The 20,581-nt window shown below is 40.9% G+C and overlaps 2 protein-coding genes and 1 pseudogene across 8 annotated transcripts in view; 1 reads left to right on the top strand and 2 right to left on the bottom strand.

The window, feature by feature from the left end:
- SNAP23 (synaptosome associated protein 23) overlaps positions 1–3,683 on the bottom strand; it is a 37,349-nt gene extending 33,666 nt beyond the window's left edge. For 2 of the 4 annotated variants that reach the window (XM_027571828.1, XM_027571832.1), the window contains exon 1: positions 1,622–1,740. The gene's annotated coding sequence lies outside the window, so the exon portion shown is untranslated. Of the gene's footprint in view, positions 1–1,621; positions 1,741–2,072; positions 2,198–3,553 lie in introns of those variants that run through there. The other 2 variants (XM_027571830.1, XM_027571829.1) reach the window with 2 other exon arrangements.
- A 906-nt stretch (positions 3,684–4,589) lies between these two features.
- ZNF106 (zinc finger protein 106) overlaps positions 4,590–20,581 on the top strand; it is a 70,293-nt gene continuing 54,301 nt past the window's right edge. For all 4 annotated transcript variants that reach the window (XM_027569903.2, XM_027569902.2, XM_027569901.2 and 1 more), the window contains exon 1: positions 4,590–4,722. The gene's annotated coding sequence lies outside the window, so the exon portion shown is untranslated. The remainder of the gene's footprint in view (positions 4,723–20,581) is intronic.
- Positions 18,404–19,384, bottom strand: LOC113909201 (annotated as a pseudogene).

Below are 20,581 nucleotides of genomic sequence, written 5' to 3'. Positions count from 1 at the left end.
AAAGGCAAATTTTATTATAGTGGTATGGTTCATGAGGAGTGAAATACAGCTGTCCCATGAACAACAGGGCCTGTTTTTTCATTTTTATTTTTGTGTATTTGCTTCCTTCTTGGTTCAAGGTTGTGTTCTGAATGATTAGAAATGATGTGACCTTTAGTTAAGTTATCCTGTTACTATGCTTAAGCTCATTTAGAGTAAAAGAAGCAAACACTAAGATGCATACAGAAATACTACTGTTTATAGGAAAGCGTGCCATACTGTTAAGAAAATAATGGCACAATAAGACTTTGCTATCCTGGAACTAGAATAACAGGAATTTTCTAGTACATATCCACATACAAGCACCTTAAAAAAAAAAAAAAAAAAAGAAGCCTAGAAATAGGATAAATATCTGAGCTGTAGGCTGTTACATGATTATTCTATTTACTGTCACACTTACTGTCAAAGGAGCATGGTAATGTGAGCAGAGATGTTTCTCCTAATATTTGCTAACATTTATATGAATGTGTTCTTTCTCGTAACCTCTTGCCAAAGGAACGAGTGACAACTGACCATTAAAATGCCTTAGGCATCAACTGTGATGGTGGAAGTAACATTAATTTTTAAAAAACCTCACTATGAAATAGTTTGTTTAGATCTCAACGTATTCTAGCTAATGATGTGCCATGAATTTCAAGTGTGGCTTTCCAGGCTAGGCAAGAACGCTGGAGAATCATTTCTATTTGGTCTTATCTGCTGTACTTTTTACTGGCACATCTGAAGCCAGTCGTAAGGACATAAGGGCAGAGGGAGTAATATTCCTCTCAGTTCTTGAAATATCTGCTACTGTGAAGCTACGTTATTTTCACATGACTGAGGGAAGGCTGTCAGAAGCTAATATCCAAACACCCCTCGCCAGTCGTCCCCCTACTTCCTAAAGGAGATGACTAGCAAAAGGCAAAATGATACTCCATTTTCATCTTCCTTTCCCAACTTTGATGTCTTTCGGTTTCCTCTACCCTCGTCTACCTTTCCTAACATTGTGGTGTTTAAGGATGAAAAAAAGGATGAGATGAAATAGCACTTTCCGGTACTCCCTCTGCCCGCCCCCCTCCCCCCGCAACGAACAACTCCAGCCTGCAATTGTAAAATTCGGTGTTTTACGGATTCTCCGTTAGTCTACAGTAAAGCCGCGACGTAAGGATGGACTTTCGTAGAGAGCATGGACTCTCCAACGCCACGAACCTCAGACACCTTCACACAACTAGTTCAGAGTTATCTGATCACTGTGGTCACCATACAGTCAATTAATCCCGATCACAGGAACACTGTAGGGGTGGAGGATGAGGAGGGGTCCAACGAACCACCATCCCGCCACCCTTTCTCTGCTTGGTTTTTAGGAGGGGTCCGACGAACCACCATCCCGCCACCCTTCCTCCGCCCGCCCCAAGGTAGTTTCCCGGTGCCTCGAGTCCTTACTCCGGGCCCGGCCTGCCCAGTCCCGGCCAGAGCACCTCTACTCCTCCCCTTAAGCCCCCGGCCCCACCAAGTTTTAAGCCGTCACGATAATACTCTTCTTCTTGGGACCTGATCCCAATCTTCAACCGGGCTAGCTCCCTCAACCCCACTCCTGAAGGCTCACCAAGCAGTTCCGGCCACTCCTCTCGCGCCGCAGCTGCTCCGACACCCCTAGACCGGACCTGAGGCTGAGTCCTCCTAGCGCCTGCGCGCGCCGGAGCCGCGCGCCTGCGCACTTCCCTGGCCGCGCGGGCTCGGACACACCCCTGCAGCTAGAGCCAATCACAGTCTCAGGGGTTTAAATCTCCCTGCCACGCAGGCGGAGAGTCTGGGGACTCACCCGTTAACCGGAAAATTCGAATCCCTCCCAAAGGTGGGAAGTATTTATGCAACAAACATTCGTCAAGGGTAAACCGTTTGCTGGATGATCGCTGAAGAAAAGAGGGAGAAAAGAATGCCTTCCCTGCCGTCCAGGGTCTTTCCACCTGTCTAGATTGGAGATCGATATGTAAACAAATTATAGTGGATAGAATACGGTGTATGGCGTTGGAAAGTCCGAGGCGAAGTTGGCTTACAATGAAAGCAGAGCCTTATTCTTAGGGATGTCTGGAAGGGTTCCCAGAAGAATTGACTTTTCAATCAGGAAGACTAAGTAGGAGTTCTGCCAGAAGTCTGGGATGGAGGGAAATAGTTTTCCAGCCTGTGGGAACATAACACCTTCGGTAAATGCCCTGTAGTTCATCCTGGTTAGAGGCTTACAACGCATGGTGTATCTCCGGGTGAAGTGGGGAATAAGCTTTAAATAGTCGGCAATGGGCCAGATCTTAGAATATTTTGCACTTTTGGACTAGTGAGCCTGCACTTTATGCTATGAACACAGAGCCATTGAAGGGCTTTAAACAGGTCCAGGAACTCTTCCTGGCACCTCTAAGAATAGAGCATGGTGCTGGAAATTAAAATAAATAAAAAAATAGATAAATAAAAAGTATTTCAAAGGAGAAGAGGGAATGGTTTTGGAAGAGAAGGTATCTCAATTATAAGAGGAAGTATATGTAAGTTTTATGTTTAGTAAAAGGAAGTTAAAGAAGTTCTCATCTGATGACCTCTGTTTTCTCTGTGAAGTAGGAGATGAGGTCATCTGCTAATAGAAAAGGAGTTGGGAGCTTTAAGGAAAGTGGAGAACTTTTGGAATATTGTTACAGAAAGTGAAAGAACAAGTTGACCCCAGACAAGTAGGACTGTTAAGCAGTGAGGGCTTGTATAAGATTGGTAAAAATGAGCTTGCCAGCTTCTACCCTCCCATGTGACTTTCTCAAGCAGCAGTCACTTCTTGTGGGCAGAAGTGGACAAAATGTATGGTTGAGTTTATTTATCGTTGGGATAATGCCATAGTTCTCAACCAGGAACATTTTTGCCTTTGAAGGAATATTTGGCAATGTCTGGAGTCATTTTTGATTGTCAAGATGATGGGGATTGAGTTGGGGGATATAAAGGCATGTACGTGTAATATAAAGGATGTAATGTAAAGGCATGTAAAGGATGTAAAGGTGGAGGATACTACAGGCATCTAGTGTCCAGGGATGCTGCTAAGCATCCTACAATGCACAGGACAGCACAAGAATTATCTACAAAATAGGGGCACCTGGGTGTTTCAGTCCGTTAAGCATCCAACTCTTGATTTCAGCTCAGGTCATGATCTCAGAGTTGTGAGATGGAGCCCCACAATGGGCTCTGTACTGGGCGTGGAGCCTGCTTGAGATTCTCTCTCTTTCCTTCTGCCCCTCCCCACCTCTAAAAAAAATTATGTTCAAAGTATCATAGTACCAAGGTTACGAAACCCTGACCTAGGGGTGCCTAGGTGGCTCAGTCGGTTGGGTGTCCTCCTTTTGGTTTCTGCTTAGGTCATGATCTCGGAGTGGTGGTGTCTGCACTCAGCTGGGAGTCTGCTTCTCTCCCTCTCCCTGTGCTACTCCTTGCTCCCCTGCTCTCTGTCTCTGTCTCTCAAATGAATAAATAAATCTTAAAAAAAAAAAAAGAAACCCTGATCTAGGATTACCTTGATGTTCACCAATGGCTGACTTTGGTCTTCTACAAGCTTTTCCTTGGACTATGGCCCTGAACTTATAGGGCAAAATAGTCCTTCCATTGCACCTTTGAAGGAGAGTAGAATGAGCAGTGTACCTCAGACTTTGAGTGTTTCAAGAAATTGTGATGTCACAAATACAGAATTGGAATAGCTCCTCAGTCCTTTAGATGCAAATCCGGGCTTATACATAGATAAAGGGAGTTGCTTACTTTGATTTTAGGTACTGAAGATCTTGTTGAACATAGACATTATTAGAACTTCAATAATATAGGAGTAACACTTCACATCATTATTAATCTTAATGTAACTTGGTTTATCTGATTAATTGTAGTCACTAAAAATAGGATCCTGAGGGAATGAGTATGGACTACATTTAATAAAGGAAATAAATACATTTAGTATTAAAATATAATCATTGGTATTCATGGATTTTTTGCTCTATGACAGGCACCCATTCATGGATAGGCACTTGACCCATGTTATGTTATTTAATCCCAGCAACCCCCTGAGAGATATCATTATCCTAATTTTAACTGTGCAGAAACTGAGTTTCTGAGAAAACTTGTAATTTGCCCAAAGTCATAAATTACTAGTAGCTAGGTCAAGATTGAACTCAGATCTGTCTGCCCTCAAGCTCTTGCACCTTCCATTAAACTTCAGTAAGTTTTACAAGGCAAAAATGGTTGGAAATTTAGCTTAAACAATTGCCACAGTATAAACGGAATGCTGGGGATTTAGGAAGAGATTAGAAGCAACTGGGAGGCCCAGAAAGAGTAAAAGAATGAGAAAGGAACTAGGGAGGCTAGTCACAGGTGCGCTCAGTGCAGCCCAGTAACTTTTGCAAGCCGGCCTGCCTTTTTGATCTTTCTTTTCCAGTAAAGCGTCTTTCCCCTGTGTCCGTTGTTCACTCTCGTGTGTTCAAATAAAGCTAGATTATTGAGAAAGGCGGGCAGCAAAGGGGGGAAAAAAAGGAGCGTGACGGCGGCGGTGTGCGCCTGCGCGCTGGCGGCAGCGGCGGCGGTGCCCGGCGGGGAGGGGGTCCGGAGTGGGCCGCCGGACCCAAAACTGAGGGGGGCCTCGGGGAGCCCCCTCCCTGGGACCTTGGCGGCCTGATGGAGTAAGAGGGGTCGGCTGTGGTTGTGAGTATCGAGGGGCCGGGCTGCGTTGAGGCATCCCGGAACGGCGGGGTCCTGGTGGTCTGCCCCTAAGATTTCGAGCTGCAGGACGCGGCCGGGTTTCTGCTCCTGCAAGCTGGGGCGCAGCGGCATCCCGGTCCTCCCCTCTCCCAGACCCCGCGCGGTTTACAGGCAGGCGGTGCTTCTGGCTCCGGGGTACAGATTCTCGCGGGGGCGTTCTGGCTCTGCTTCTAGCCCCTGCAGGAAACGCGCCTGCAAGAACCTTGACCTTTAGGGGAGGCCACTGACCTCTTTCGGCCCCCGGTTCCGCAGGGATATCGTAGACCCAGGTGCTTCAAGGCCTACGGGTCACAGGCCAGGGACACCTTTCGACCTCTTGTGACTGACAGCCTCCGTTCTTTTGCCTCCTTCCGTCTTCTCTCCCGGTGGGATGCCTCTTAATAATAGCTACTAATTATGGAGCGTTTACTACGTGTCAGTTTAATATTTAGTCCGAATCTCGGTGCATAATTATGGGGGAGGAAATACTTTGCACCCCGCTCCCGCTTGAGTCTGCTCAATTTAATCATCCTTGAGAGTCAGAGTAAGCCATTTTATTGGGAAGTTTGAGATTACCATGGCTTTTAGAAATTTGGGACTGCCATGCTAGTTAAGGAAAGTTCTCTTACCTAACAAATAGGTGCTTTATCTACCATAATGGTTTATATAGAATTTACTCAAGCCGAAATAACTTTTTAACACTTAAGAGCCCAATACTATTCTAAAGCCCATGGGAAATAGTAAAATTTGTTTAAATCCCTGTTCTCCAGTTTGGTTGTGAATGAAAGAAACAGTGGAAGATAATATTTAGATTCAGTTAGGATATATTTAGCACCTGCTGCATATGTGCCAGACACACTCAGGTTTCTCACAAAAATTGATGAGACACTGTAATGGGAAGTGGTTTTTTGAAGCATATTTCAGATTAGGCCCCTAAAAGTTTGATGGTAATTTGCTCAAGCTAACCTAGCTAGGGTAAGTGGTGAAATTCACATATGCCAAGGCTCATCTTTTCCTGTTACACCAAGTATCCTAAGCACTTTTGAGAAGCAACTACATTACAGTTTTAGTTTCTAGAGTTAACTCTTTAGAAAATGGTAGGCACCTTTAAAGGTACTAGATGGTTTTTGAAAAATTTCAGCGTGGCTTGGAAGGTGGTAGGAGGGTGTGAAGGAAAATGATCAAGTTAGTTCAGAACCAGTTGCTTTGATTGAAAGGACGATATTTAGAAAGGAAAAACTGCAAATGGTAATTTTTTATCACATTAGCGCACAGCACATGTAATCTGTAGAAGAGTCTCCTTTACAAGGAAAGCAAGGAATAATGGTAGATGCTGGCTGACTTGGTTCTGGGACCAGGAATAGCTCTGTGACAAATACACATATTGTGCATTTCATAATTGGAATATTTTAGTGGGACGTTTAGGATTAATTTGTGTATCCAGTGAATAAGAACATGGAGGTAGATAAATTACATAGGAATACTCCCAATTGCACATTCAGCATGCTAAATCTCTTAATTGAAACCTTACAGTCAATTGGGTTTTTTTTCCTCTTAGAATCTAATCTGAAAGAGACTATCAAGAAATGAGAGTTCCTAAGTGTTCAGTAGAGGACTGCTTAAAGAAATTATGCATTTGTTAGAACAAGCCAGCCCTCTGTGTGCTAATACTGAGTAATAACCAAGATATGTTAAGTGAAACAAAAAGTGCAAAAGAGGTTTTGTATTTTGCAGCCGTTTGTGACTTTTTAAAAAAAGTTTTATGTATTTGCATATATATGTATAGAATATGTCTGGAGGAATATGTAAAAAAGTGGTAACAGTGACTGGAGGTGCACACGGCTGGGAAACAGGAACGGGAAGGGAATAATTTTCTGTGTTTTTAAGATGTGTGTGTGTGTGTGTGTGTGTGTGCGCACGCGCCGCGCAAAAAGGTGGTTTTATTAAAGCACAGGGACGGGACCTGTGGGTAGAGTTGCCCTGGGGTCATGAGGAGTGGCCCATTATATACTTTCAAGTTGGGAGGGGGATAGGGATAGTGTCAGCCTCCCAGATATTTTGGAAACAAGGTTTCCCGGATCCTGAGGAGGCTAGCTGTTGTTAGGAAAGGTCTTATATCACTGTTTAGTAAAAACTTAGTCATGAGACCCTTCAGATGTATATCTGTGGGTCATATGCTTGGGCGATGATTGACAGCTTGTATCATGGGGGGAGTAGATAAAGGAAGTTTCCAAAGGAATTTTTGTATGTTAAAGTAGACTTACCGGGTGGGCTAAAACTAGCCTTTTGTCCTTAGCAAAGTATTAACATTGAGGCAGCTGAGTTCCTAGAGAGAGGTCACTCTGCCTCTTTCAAACACTTGTCCATGGGCTGTAGATAGTAAGGAAATTTAATAATTTTTTCTTCTGCCTTTGTTTCCCACATCATGTTTTTAAGAATTTTTTATGAAACTTAAAAACATCCAGAAAAGTAGAGAAAATGCTATATTGAATCTGTGCAAATTGATCATTTTAAAATCTGTTGTTACATTGCTGTATCTTATTCCTGACATCTCTAAACAATTTAATACACGTCTCTAATAAAAAGAACATTTTCCTGCATAACCCAGTAACACAGTCACACTGAACTAATTTTTCCATATTATGTAATACCCAGTCTTTATTAAAATTTCCCCAAATTGGGGGCATCTGGTTGGCTCAGAGGAACATGCGACTCTTGATCTTGGGGGTTGTGAGTTCAAGCCCCATGTTGGGTGTAGAGATTACAAAAAAAAAAAAAAACCTTAAAAGTTTTCCCCAAATTGTCCTCCCCCCTACTGTTTTTGATCCTATTTGCAATCAAAGTCTATGCATTGCATTTGGCTGTTACGTCTCTTGAAATCTTTTTAAATCTACAACAGTTACCTTTTTTCTCTCCCTTTCTCTTCTTTCATCATTACTTGTTGAAGAGACCTGGTCAATTATCTGGATTTATCTGATTGATTCTTAGTGGTTTACTTAGCTCGTTACTGCAAACTGGAAGGGACAGGTAAATGCTTGATTGGATTCAGGTTAAACACTTTGGGGATATCATAGACTATGCTGTGTACTCTAGTTTTTCTATTAATGATGCTGAGATTAGTCGGTTCAGATGGTAAATGTGAGTTCTCCATTGTAAGATTGTATTTCTCCCCTTGGAAACCAGCTGTAAGCCCTTTTGTATATTTAAAATTTAAAACTAGTGTTACCTATTCAAAATATAAATAATTACCTTTAAAAAGACAAAGCTTGGGGTGCCTGGGTGCCTCAGATGGTTAAGCGTCTGCCTTTGGCTCAGGTCATGATCTCCAGGTCCTGGTATTGAGCTCCAAGAGCCCCAGGTTGGGCTCCAGGCTCAGCAGGGAGTCTACTTCTCCCTCTCCCCCTGCCTCTACCCCTGCTCTCTCTGTCTCTCTCTAATAAGTAAAACCTTAAAAAAAAAAAAAAAAGACAAAGCTTACTGGAAGAAATTGCTGCTGCTTATTTTTTATTTTTTAAAGATTTTATTTAGGGATGCCTGGGTAGTTCAGTTGGTTAAGCAACTGCCTTCAGCTCAGGTCATGATCCCGGAATCCTGGGATCAAGTCCTGCTTTGGACTCCTTGCTCAGTGGGGAGCCTGTTTCTCCCTCTGCCTGCTGCTGCCCCCTGCTTGTGCACTTTTTCTGTCTCTGACAAATAAAATCTTAAAAAAAAAAAAAATAAAGATTTTATTTATTTACTTATTTAGAGAGAGCATGAGCAGTGGGAGAGGGAGAGGGACTCTCCAGCTGACTCTGTGCTAAGCGCAAGGTGGGGCTCCATTCCACAACCCTGAGATCATGACCTGAGCTGAAATCAAGAGTTGGGTGCTGGGTGCCTGGGTGGCTCAGTCGTTAAGTGTCTGCCTTCGGCTCAGGTCATGATCCTAGGGTCCTGGGATCGAGCCCCACATCGGGCTCCCTGCTCCGCTGGAAGCCTGCTTCTCCTTCTCTCACTCCCCCTGCTTGTGTTCCCTCCCTCGCTGTGTCTCTTTCTCTGTCAAATAAATACATAAAATCTTTAAAAAAAAAAAGTCTGTTTCTTAACCAACTGAGCCACTCAGGTGCTCCATGCTGTTGTTTTTTTGGGGGGGTGGGATGGGGGGAAGTAGGGGCAGAGGGAGAGAGAGGATCTTAAGCAGGTTCTGTGCTCAGCGTGGACCCCTACATGGGGCTCAATCTCAGAACCCTGAATTCATAACCTGAGCTGGAATCAAGAGTCCCAACACTTAACCGACTGGGACATTCAGGTGCCCCATGCTGCTGTCTTTTTCTTTTTTTTTTTTTAAGATTTTATTTATTTGAGAGAGAGAGAGTGAGCAAAGGATCCCAAGCAGGGGGAGCGTCAGAGGGAGAGGGAGAAGCAGGCTCCGCACTGAGCAGGGAGCCCGCTGCGGGGCTGGATCCCAGGACCTGAGCCGAAGACAGACCCTTAATCAACTGAGCCACCCAGGTGCCCCATGCTGCTGCTTTTTTAAACTGAATCCCTGATAACTAGGTGGTAGTATCTCATTTTATACAAGAGGAATTTCAAGTTCAGAGGTTAAAATTTACTCAAGGTGGTAGACCTATTATTTTTATCTGCTTCCAAAGTCGTGCTTTTATACCATACTTTGTAAAATATAAACTGGTATGTAAAAGTAAAATTGTTACTATTCCTAGTAGTTATGTTACTTGTCTCATATCTTTTTGAACAGGTAATCAGTATCTAATGATATTAGACATTTTGGAGTATCAGTAAAGTGGATAGATGTCTGTAATGAGCCATTTTGAAAGTTCAAAATATGTGTGCAAGTCGAAACTCTTAATTTCTGGAGTTCCAAAAAAGTTCTATACGTGGAAGCATTATGTAGTCTTGGTTCTTGTGCCTAAAGTCTTCAAGGTTTAAAAAAATATATGAGTTAAAAGAAAATTAAAACTATATGTGTATTATTGTTTAATTTTTTAAAAAGTACAAAAGGGTCTGTAATGAAAACCTGCACACCCTCACTTTTTTCCCCAGAGGCAGTAACTGTTACTTGGGTATCCCACTGTAGATGCTCTGCATGTTTATGTATATGTCACTAGGATAAATGTCATTCTTATATAGAAGTATCTTAGCAGCATAACCTAAAATAATACTGTTGAAGTTTATACTCCAGTTTTTATTGTTTATATTCCAAATGTCTTTGCTAACTTGTATTCATTCATTCAACAGTATTGAGTGCTTATTCTATACCAGATGGTGTGGCAAGTCATAGGAATAAAATGATGAACAAGACAGGCATTCCTGCTAGCTGTCAAGGAGGTTACCCTCTATTGGGAGAGGCAGTCATTAAGCAAATAATTATACTAATGACTATAGCAAAGATTCAGTACCTGCTCTGTGCCAAACACTTTATGTGGATTTTTAAATTTATTTCTCAAAACAACCCTATGACATTGATACTAATAATATTTTTATTTCATGAATGCACAAAAAGACTAAATTATTTGGTCAAGATCACACACAACTAGTAAGTGATAGAGCTAGGTTTCAAACACAAGCAGTCTGGCTATGGAGACCTTGGCTGTCTTCCTTTATCCTAATTTTTAAAGAGTTTGAGATCATCCCCTAAGGAAGTTTGGAAATTTGTGGGGGTGTTTTTTGGTTTCAGAATCATTGAGAGGATGACATCGACTTTAGTGGATGGAGATCAGGGATGTTGGACATCCTGCAATGTAAAGGACATCCCTAACCTATAGTAAAAATTGTTACACATTTTGCATCACTTTCAAATGTTCCAGAAGATGTTCATGTATGGGAAAAATCTGTTTAGGATCGTATGGCCTAGAACCAATTTGTTTTACACAGAAACTCTATTTTTTTTGTTTTGTTTTTACATACAGCATAGTTACTGTATAAATCAAGTGATTGTGCTTTCTTTATTTTAGAAAGTTTACAAAGAGTTGGCCCCTATTTTGGAAAATCATATCATAGACAGCAGTGCTATTCCTGGTATTTTTATCAACAACATAACATGTATACATCAGTCTGTATTTGTAGTTGTTACATTCATAGTCTTACATCATCTAATCTAGTCATGTCCAAGCATTTACATGTTGAAATGCGTATTATTTTATGATAAATTACTTTTTTGTTATAGTTAGCACATTATATTGATATTTTAAATTTTATTTGTGTAAGTTACAGTAGCTCTGAATTTTGTTTTTTTTTTTTAAGATTTTTATTTGAGAGAGAACGTGCACGTACATGATCCCAGGGTCTTGGGTTCGAGTCCCACATGGGCTTCCTGTTCAGGGGGAAAACTACTTCTCCCACTCCCTCTCCCCCTACCAAGGATAGGAGATATTAGGGGCACCTGGGTGGCTCAGTTGTTTAGCATCTGCCTTCGGCTCAGGTCATGATCCCGGGGTCCTGGGATTGAGCCCCACATCAGGCTCCCTGCTCAGTGGGAGGCCTGCTTCTCCCTCTTCCACTCCCCCTGCTGTGTTCCTTCTCTTGCTGTGTCTCTCTCTCTCAAATAAATACATAAAATCTTTAAAAAAAAAAAAAGGATAGGCAATATTACAAAATATTTATGATTAAGAAAAGGTATAAATATCTTGAAAGAAAAATTGGTGACAGTTGGGGAAGCTGGTTGATGAGCACACTGGGGAGTGTTATATTAATCCCTCACATTTATGTAAAAATGAAAATTCCCATAATGTTTTAGGAAAAAAAAGGGTATTGGGTCTGATATGGTTGAGAACTGCTGCTCTACTCCCTGCCTCAGAAATAGTCACAGTTGTGACAAGTGGTATGAAGAAAGTACAGGAAGGAAGTGTATATGAGGGAATATGGCCTAATCTGAGAGATCAGGGAGCACTTCCCCAGGCAGCTGACATTTGGACTGAGATTTGAAGGATGAGTAATTAATAAGATGGAAAAGAATAAAAGCATTCCAAGGAGAGGGACCAACATATGAAAAAGGGAGGGAACATGGTAGATGGGAAGAACTGGAAATACCATTTTGTCTGGTGTATAGAGATCTAGGGGAAAAGTAGCTCAAACCTAGTACTTATTAGCAAGGGTCATATCAAGTGGGCTTTTTAAAATATTTTGGTTTTTATTTTAAATAATTGGATGTAATGAAGGGCTTTTATTTTTTTTTATTTTTTACTTTTTAAAAATATTTATTCATCTGAGACACAGAGAAAGAGAGAGAGAGAGCATATGAGCAGGGAGAGAGGCAGAGGGAGAGAGAGAAGCAGGCTCCTTGCTGAGCCAGGAGCCGGATGTGGGGCTCGATCCCAGGACCCTGGGATCATGACCTGAGCCAAAGGCAGATGCTTAACCATCTGAGCCACCCAGGCGCCCCTAATGAAGGGCTTTTAAAAGTCAGGGGCTGAGGCATTAAACATGAGTGTATGGGCTTGGCTTTTTCAGTGTATGGTTGAGGGAATCACAGAAGTGTATGTTTAGGTGAAAGTGAAATTGAAACTGAGTCATTTCATGAAAGACAACTGCCATTTAAGAGTCACTGCAGACCCTAGCCAACTTTGTCACTAAACCTAGGGCCTCCTACTCCATCACAGGATTGAGAGGTAAGTCTTTTTTGATCAGCCCCACCTGCTTGAACATTGCCTGGAGCCATTTAGTCAGTCTGAAGGCTTTTTAAAAGTGCAAGCATGGAAATCCAGTTCTGGTCACGGCTTAGTAAGCTCCTACTGGTAGGCCCTCCTCTGAATAACAGCTATTTAGATCAGAAGCACATAATACAACTAAGATCACTGGAGAGTTACCTGAAGCAAGCAGATTCTGGAAGGGAATTAACATTTGAGGAACGGAACGACATGGGCATGATTTCCCATTTTCATGGCCCCAGTCTGTACCAGGTAGGATGGTTAAAATTCTGAAATAAACTTGCAGTGTTTTAGTTCCTGAAGAAACAAAAGTTAAGGCTCAAGGCAGACACAGCTGTTGGGAAGTGAGAGGCGAATCCTGGAACATAGAGAAGCATCAAACTCTGTGAATGAATTCTATCCAAATCTTGGCAGACTGTTGAACTATGCATGTGTAGAGCAGACTCCAAGAAGATCAACTAAGGATAAAAGGACTAAATTGAGATTTCATCTACCTAAGACACAGAGTTTGCAGTTTGAGTCAACCAATTTAAGTACCTTCTAAAACAAAACTAAAAACACTCTTCAGCGGAATATAAAGGAATCCAGAGCCTCCACAACATAACATTTACAACATGCAGCATATATTCCAAAATTACTTACATACAAAGATCAGAGAAATGTAACCTCAAGTTAAAAAGACAATCTACAGAGACTAACTATAAAATACTTAAATGTTGGAATTAGCAGGAAAGGATTTGAAACTTTTGTAACTATTATAAAAGGAAAGCTATGCATAGGAAAATATTTTCACAAAGAATGAGTATTAAGTAACCAAGTGGATATTCCAAATTTGAAAAATATACTGGAAATAAAGTGGATGAGCTAAAAGCAGAATAGAGATGACAGGAAAGAATCCATGAAATTAAAGATCAGTAGAAATTATTCAGGGAGAGGAGCAGCATATCCTCAAGGACCTGGGGGCAATATCAAAAAATCCAACATATGTAATTAAAGTCCCAGAAGGAGAGGTAGAGGTGAAAGAAAGGGAAAGAAAAAAATACTTGCAAATGTAATGGCTGAAAATCTCCCAAATTTAGTGAAGGGCATAAATTGACAGATTCAATAAGCTCAGCAAATCCCAGTAAGGATAAAGACAAAACCATGCAAACCACAGGTTTAAAAATGAAGAAAACCATGACTGGGTACTTCATAATCAAACTGTTGAAAGCCAAAAATCAAAGGAAAAATCCAGGAAACAGCAGAAGAAGCCATGTTGCATACAGAAGGGTAATCATAAAGGCCAGAGAGAATAGAAAATGATTAAAATGCTGAAAGAAAAATTTGACAATCCAGAATTCCAGATTCAGTAGTATAGCCTTCAAGAATGAAAGTGAACTAAAAGTATTGTCAGATAAAAGAAAACCAAGAGAATTCATAACTAGCAGGTTTGCACTACAAGAAATGCTAAAGTTCTTCAGTCTGAAGGGAAATGATACCTGGTGGAAACTTGAATCTTCATAAGGAAATGAAGAACATCAGAAATGGTAAATATGTGGAAAGATACAAATCTCTCACTTTTTTCTTAAAACAACATATAACTGTTCAAATAATTTTTAAAAAGCATCTTGTGGCAATCATCACATAATGTAGATATAAAACCTGTAGGATAAAGCATGGAATGGGAGGTGGGGGTATATGGACCTGTATGGGAGCAAGGTTTGTATATATTATGTGAAATGGCAAATTATTAACATCGAGTAAAGTGTAAAATAAGAAGGATGTATTTTGTAATTCTTAGAGTACTCACTACGGAAAAAATGTGAAGAAGTGTTGCTTAAAAGCTAGTAGAAAAATTAAAGTGAATAATCCAAAAGGGGTTAGACGTACAGCCGAACAGAAATAATGGTAGACCTAATCCAACCATATCAATAATTTCATTTAGTTTAATGGAATAGATACTCTGATTCAATGCATACAGACAGATTGGCTAAAACTAAATGCATGGAAAAAGATACACCTTTTAATGAGTAAGCATAAGAAGGCTGGAGTGGCTATATTCATATCAGGTAAAGTAGAGTTGAAGGTAAAGTGTGTTGCTAGAGTTAAGGGGGTCATTTCATAATGATAAAGAGGTCAATTCATGACATAATCATAAACATGTATGTGCCTAATACAGAGGTTCAAATTACATCAAGCAAAAATGGATAAAATTAAAAAAAGAAATAGACAACAATCGTGGAGACAACTAACCTAACAAAAAGTCAGTATAGAGCTCCACCCAACTACTACAGAATATACTTCTTTCCCCAAGTGTACTTACAGACCAGATGCTGAGCTTTGAATCAAGTCTCAATAAATTTGAAAGGATTGAAATAATACAGAATATGTTCTTTGACCATGATGGGATTAAAGTAGAAATCAAGGTGTCTAAAATAACCCACACGGGCACCTGGGTGGCTCAGTCGTTAAGCGTCTGCCTTTGGCTCAGGTCATGATCCCAGGGTCCTGGGATCCAGCCCCTCATAGGCTCCCTGCTCAGCGGGAAGCCTGCTTCTCCCTCTCCCATTCACCCTGCTTGTGTTCCCTTTCTCTCTGTGTCTCTGTCTGTCAAATAAATAAATAAAATCTTCAAAAAAATAAAATAACCCACACATTCTAAACCTTTGTGTGAATGAAGACTTTGCAAGAGAGAAAGTAATTTGAACTGGATGATGAAAATAGAGCCTCACAATTTGTGCGATAATGGTCATAGCCAAGAGGAGCCTGTGGAGACATCACAACCAAATGTAATGTGGTATCCTGGTTGAGATCCTGGAAGAGAAAAAGGATATTAGGTAAAAAGTGAGGAAATAAAATAATAGACTTAAATTAATGTATCAATATCAGTTTTTTAATTATGACAAACTCTCATACTGATGCAAGATGTAAATAATACGGGAAACTGGGAGTGGGGTATATGGTACTTTACTATTTCTGCAATTTCTCTGTAAGTCTAAAACTATTCTAGAATAAATAGTTTATTAAAAAGTGCTTTAAGGGGCGCCTGGGTGGCTCAGATGGTTAAGCGTTGCCTTCTCGAGTTGTGATCTCTGGGTCCTGGGATCGGGCCCCGCATTGGCTCCCTGCTCAGCAGGGAGTCTGTTTCTGCCTCTACCCCTGCTTGTGCTCTCTCTGTCTCTCTTTCTCTCTCTCTCAAATAAATAAAATCTTAAAAAAAAAAGTGCTTTAAAAATTTGTAGGATGCAGTTAATGGAGTGTGTAGAGGAAAGTTCATAACTTTAAGCACCTATTTTAGAAAAGAAAGGTCCAAAGACAATGGCCTAAAGTTCTACCTTATGAAGCTAGTAGAGAGCAAGATACTTCTAAAGTATATAGAAGGAAAGAAATAAGACAACAGAAGCAATCAGTGAAATAGAAAAAGACAAACAATATACAAAATTACAAAGTCAGAAGTTGGTTCTTTGAAAAGATCAATAGTGTTGTTAAATCCATAAATACACTGATAAAAACAACACAAATTACTAGTATCAAGAATGAAAGGGATTTACCACTACAGATCCTGTAGAACAATAAGAGGATATTATAGGCAACCTTATGCCAAAAAATTTCACAACATAACTGGACAGTTTCTTGAAAATACCTATATACTAAAGCTGTCACAAGTTGAGATAAGATCTGAAGATGCTTATATTAAAGAAATTGAATAATGATTGAAAAAAACTTCCCATAATGAAAACTCCGGGCCATAATGGTTCCATTGATGAATTCTATCAAGTATTTAAAGAAGAAATAACATCAATCTTATATAAAAATACAGAAAATAGACAAAGGGGAATTACTTCCAAACTCATTTCACTAGGCCAGCATAACCCCAATAACTAAAACCTGATAAAGATGTTACAGATTTAAAAGAAAATTACAAAAGTGTGCCTTATGAACATAGACCCTAAATAATTCTGGGCAAACTATTAACAAGGCATAATATATTATGACGGAGTGATTAAGGATAGACGGATAGGTGTCTATCTGGTAAAACAAATACGGTAAATTGTTAATGGTAGAATCTAGGTGGTAGATACAGGGATATATGGGAAACTGGGTGTAGGGTATTTACTATGAGATTCTTTCAGCATTTTTGTGCTTGAAATTTTCTAAAATACAATATAGGGAGAAAAGGGAATATTATGAACAGATTTGTATTTTAAAGAGATTTCTCCTGCTGCTGTGTAAGGATTAGGAAAGTAGAGGATTACCTGAGAATAGTTTGAGAGAGGATGCTGAGACCATTTAGGAGGATATTATATGACAGTTCATTTTAGGCTGGCAATTGTAAGGTAGATTTGAGCCCTGGGAAAATTTCCAAGCTGTTGGAATGCTGAACTTTTGAATAGTACCAAATTTTGTCTAAGCATATTTTTTTTTTTTTTTACTACCTACTTGCTGAGATATTCGGATATATAACTGCCACATGAACAGTATGCATCAGAGCTTTAATTTTTTTATTTTTAAAATTTTTTTAAAGATTGATTTATTTGAGGGGCATCTGGGTGGCTCAGTCGGTTAAGCATCTGCCTTCGGCTCAGGTAATGATCTCGGGGTCCCAGGATCGAGCCCTACGTTGGGCTCCCTGCTTGGCGGGGAGTCTGCTTCTTCCTCTGCCTCTGCCTCCGCTGCTCCCCCTGCTTATGCTCTCTCTGTCAAATAAAAATATAAAATCTTAAAAAAAAATTTATTTGAGAGAGCGTGCACTTGATGGCTCGATCCCACAGCCCCTGAGATCAGGACCTGAGCTGAAGCCAAGTGTCAGACACAACCAACTGAGCCACCCCAGCGCCCCCATGTGAGCTTTTAGTGAGCATTAGACTTTTGACATTTACAGAGCGATATTGAGCTTTTTTGCAAATTCTAAAATTTGCAGTACCACTACTTTAGTGGCACATAAATTCCTCCCTAAAATCTGATAAAATATATGGTGACTTTTTCAGAGACTTATTTTTTTTCTTTTATTGGTGGGCAACAAAGCAAGATTTATTGAGCCATAGCAAAGTGATAGTACAAAGCTCCCAAGGAGGGAGGGGACCCAAAGGGGTTGCCCTCAGAGACTTAAGTATACTTTTTTTTTTTTAAGTATACTCTTTTAAGTATAGGACAGAGGCATTTAGAAGCTATTAACATCAACTGCTAAAGTAAATGCTTTATTGTATTACACCAGGACTGTAGTCAATGATGAACTTAAAAGATGATATAAAAGGAAGAAATAATGAAGATGATTGCTATTATAGTCCTACTTACATAAAGTGGTTGAAGACTATTGAATGTATTGTTAGCAACAGGATGCGTGGAGAATGGCAAAGCTTTTGGGGGAGATGTTGGGCAGTTGGCTAGACTCACTTGTTAGCTTGCAGTGATTGTAATTCAGTGATTTTTATTTTTTTAAAGATTTATTTATTTATTTTAGAGGGCATGTGAGTAAGCCTGGGGGAAGAGGGGCAGAAGGAGAGGGAGACAATCCCAAGCAGACTCCTTGCTGAGCACGGAGCCCTACATGGGGCTCGATCCCACAACCCTAAGATCATGACCCGAGCTGAAACCAAGAGCCAGACACCCAACTGACTGAGCCACCCAGGTGTCCCCAGAATTCTATTTTTTTTATTTTTTAAAGATTTTATTTATTTGACAGAGACAGCGAGAGGGAACACAAGCAGGGGTAGTGGGAGAGGGAGAAGCAGGCTTCCCGCTGAGCAGAGAGCCTGATGCGGGGCTGGATCCCACGACCCTGGGATCATGACCTGAGCTGAAGGCAGATACCCAACGACTGAGCCATCCAGGTGCCCCCCCCCCCGAATTTTTTTAAAGACACATTTATTCACCATCATGATCAGACTGTTACTTAGCAATCAACCACATAGGTGCAAAAAAAAAAAAAAAAAACTACATTAAAACCCTTTGTTGGAATGCTTTATACTTTCCACAGAACAGAAACTAAAATAACCTGTTATACAATTAGTCCTCAGTTTTTTGTCCATACACATGAGCATTGTCTAAAACATGTCTTCTTTGCAGCAGGTAGGCCCTGCCATCACTGTGCTTGGCTGAGTTCACAAATCTGTTGTAACCTGTAGCTTCCCTGTGGCTTCTCTGGCTCTCCTCTCCTGCTAAGCTTTGTTTCCTGGCAGTGATTAGAACCTCCTGCCACTGTCATAGCTACTGCTGTTGCTGGAACCACCATAGCCACCTTGGTTTTGTGGTTTGGTAAAGTATTGGCGTCCACCACCATTGGGGGCCAGATCTTCTGCCTCCAAAATTTCCTCCTGTCATGGGTCCAAAATTTGAGGATTGATTGTTGTAATTGCCAGAATCATCATAACTTCCGCCACCTCCAAAGTTGCTTCCATCATTACCAAATTTGTTATGGCCATCCCCGCTGCCACCATATCCACCACCACCTCGACCACCACCAAAGCTACCTCGACCGCTGAAGTGTCCTCCGTGACCAAAGTTGTCATTCCCCCCAAAACCACCTTCACAGTTTCCAGAACCACTTGTCACTTGCTGAGCTAGGGCTCTCCTTAGTTCACAGTCATGGCCATTCACAGCCTGGGATTTTTGAATGACAGTCTTACCTACAGAGTCATGGTCATCAAATGTTACACAAAAGCAAAGCCTCTCTTTTTGCCACTGCCTCGGTCAATCATGATTTCAGTCACTTCAGTTTTCTGATATTGTTCAAAATGATCCCTTAGATGATGTTCTTCAGTGTCTTCTTTAATGCCATCAACAAAAATCTTTCTCACAGTTAAGTGGGCACCAGGTCTTTGAGAATTTTCTCTTGGGACAGCCTTCTTTGGTTCCACAACTCTTCCATCCATGTTGTGTGGCCTTGCGTTCATGGCTGCATCCATCTCCTCCACAGTGGCATACGTGACGAAGCCAAAGCCCCTGGAGCACTTGGTGTTTGGATCTCTCATCACCACACAGTCCGTAAGCATTCCCCATTGCTCAGAATGGCTTCTCAGACTCTCATCGGTTGTTTCAAATCTCAAACCTGTGATGAAGAGCTTCTGCAGCTGTTCAGGCTTTTTAGGAGACTCTGACTTAAGACATGACAGTGGTGGGAGGGGAGACTCAGCGGGCAGAAAGGCGTAATGAACATACCTCCATGCCACAGAATTTTAAATTTCATGTCACAGAATTTTAAATTTTAATATCTTTATAAAATATATTGAGTACAGGAATAAAAACTTTTAAAATTATTAAATACATGCAACAAGCTACCAAGGTATACTTTTAAAAAAGTGTGTGTACAAGCTATCTTTGGGCTTAAAACTTAGTCTGTTATATGATGACGACGTTTGCTAATATGTTACTGTCTTGTTAGGGTTGGTGTTATCCCAGTTCCCTTCTCAGTCACTTTTCCCTGTAAGATGTAATGCTTGCCAAGTTCCAGAATTGAGTAAAGAATTGGAACCTGGCAGTAGTTCTGATTCTGAATTAAGGGATCAGTGGGCCACTCTGTCCATTTCCTTGCCCGGTAATGGACAATGTGAACAGCTTGGTTTTGGCGGGCACCACTTTTAATGCCTTTTTCTGGTCACAGCCTTAACTTGTTAGCCCTGTGCTTATTAAAAAAGAGTGGTTGGTACATGAACTCTTGGTAAGTGTTGTGTTAGGGCTGATAATATAAAAAGTAGGAATGCTGGTGAGTAAAATCCTGATAAGCTTATGCTCAAAGATATTGGATGCAGAAACCACCAGTCGCTTGCCTTGGGAAACAGGAGCCAGCCAGAACTTAGAACTAGCAAATACGACAGCTACCCAGAATAAGCCTTTGAAAGTTGTGGTTATAGGTTGATGTGACCAAAAATACTTTCTGACCTCTGTTATCAGCTTATTCCTTCCTTAGCTGGGAGACTTGAAACTTTCTCGGGAGGCCCATTGAGCAAAGTGAGGACCTCCCCAGAAGTGTCAGTCATATCTTTGCTCCATAACCTCCTGGGCAACCTAGGGGTAGTGGCAGAGATTTGTTCTGTCACTGAGTACGGTCTCTCTCTTGCCCTGTCTTGCTCATCAGAAATATATTAGTTTTTTGGTCAGGGTTGAGGTGGAGGCACAGAAAAGTTAACCTGTGAGATTCAGAGAAGGGATTCTAATCTGAGTACCACTCCCCCAACTTCAACCCAATAATTAAGCTTTTTTTCCTT

The sequence above is a fragment of the Zalophus californianus genome, chromosome 6 (assembly GCF_009762305.2).
Source record: "Zalophus californianus isolate mZalCal1 chromosome 6, mZalCal1.pri.v2, whole genome shotgun sequence".
Classification (NCBI taxonomy): Eukaryota; Metazoa; Chordata; class Mammalia; order Carnivora; family Otariidae; genus Zalophus; species Zalophus californianus.
This window is presented reverse-complemented; position numbering and strand designations above follow the sequence as displayed.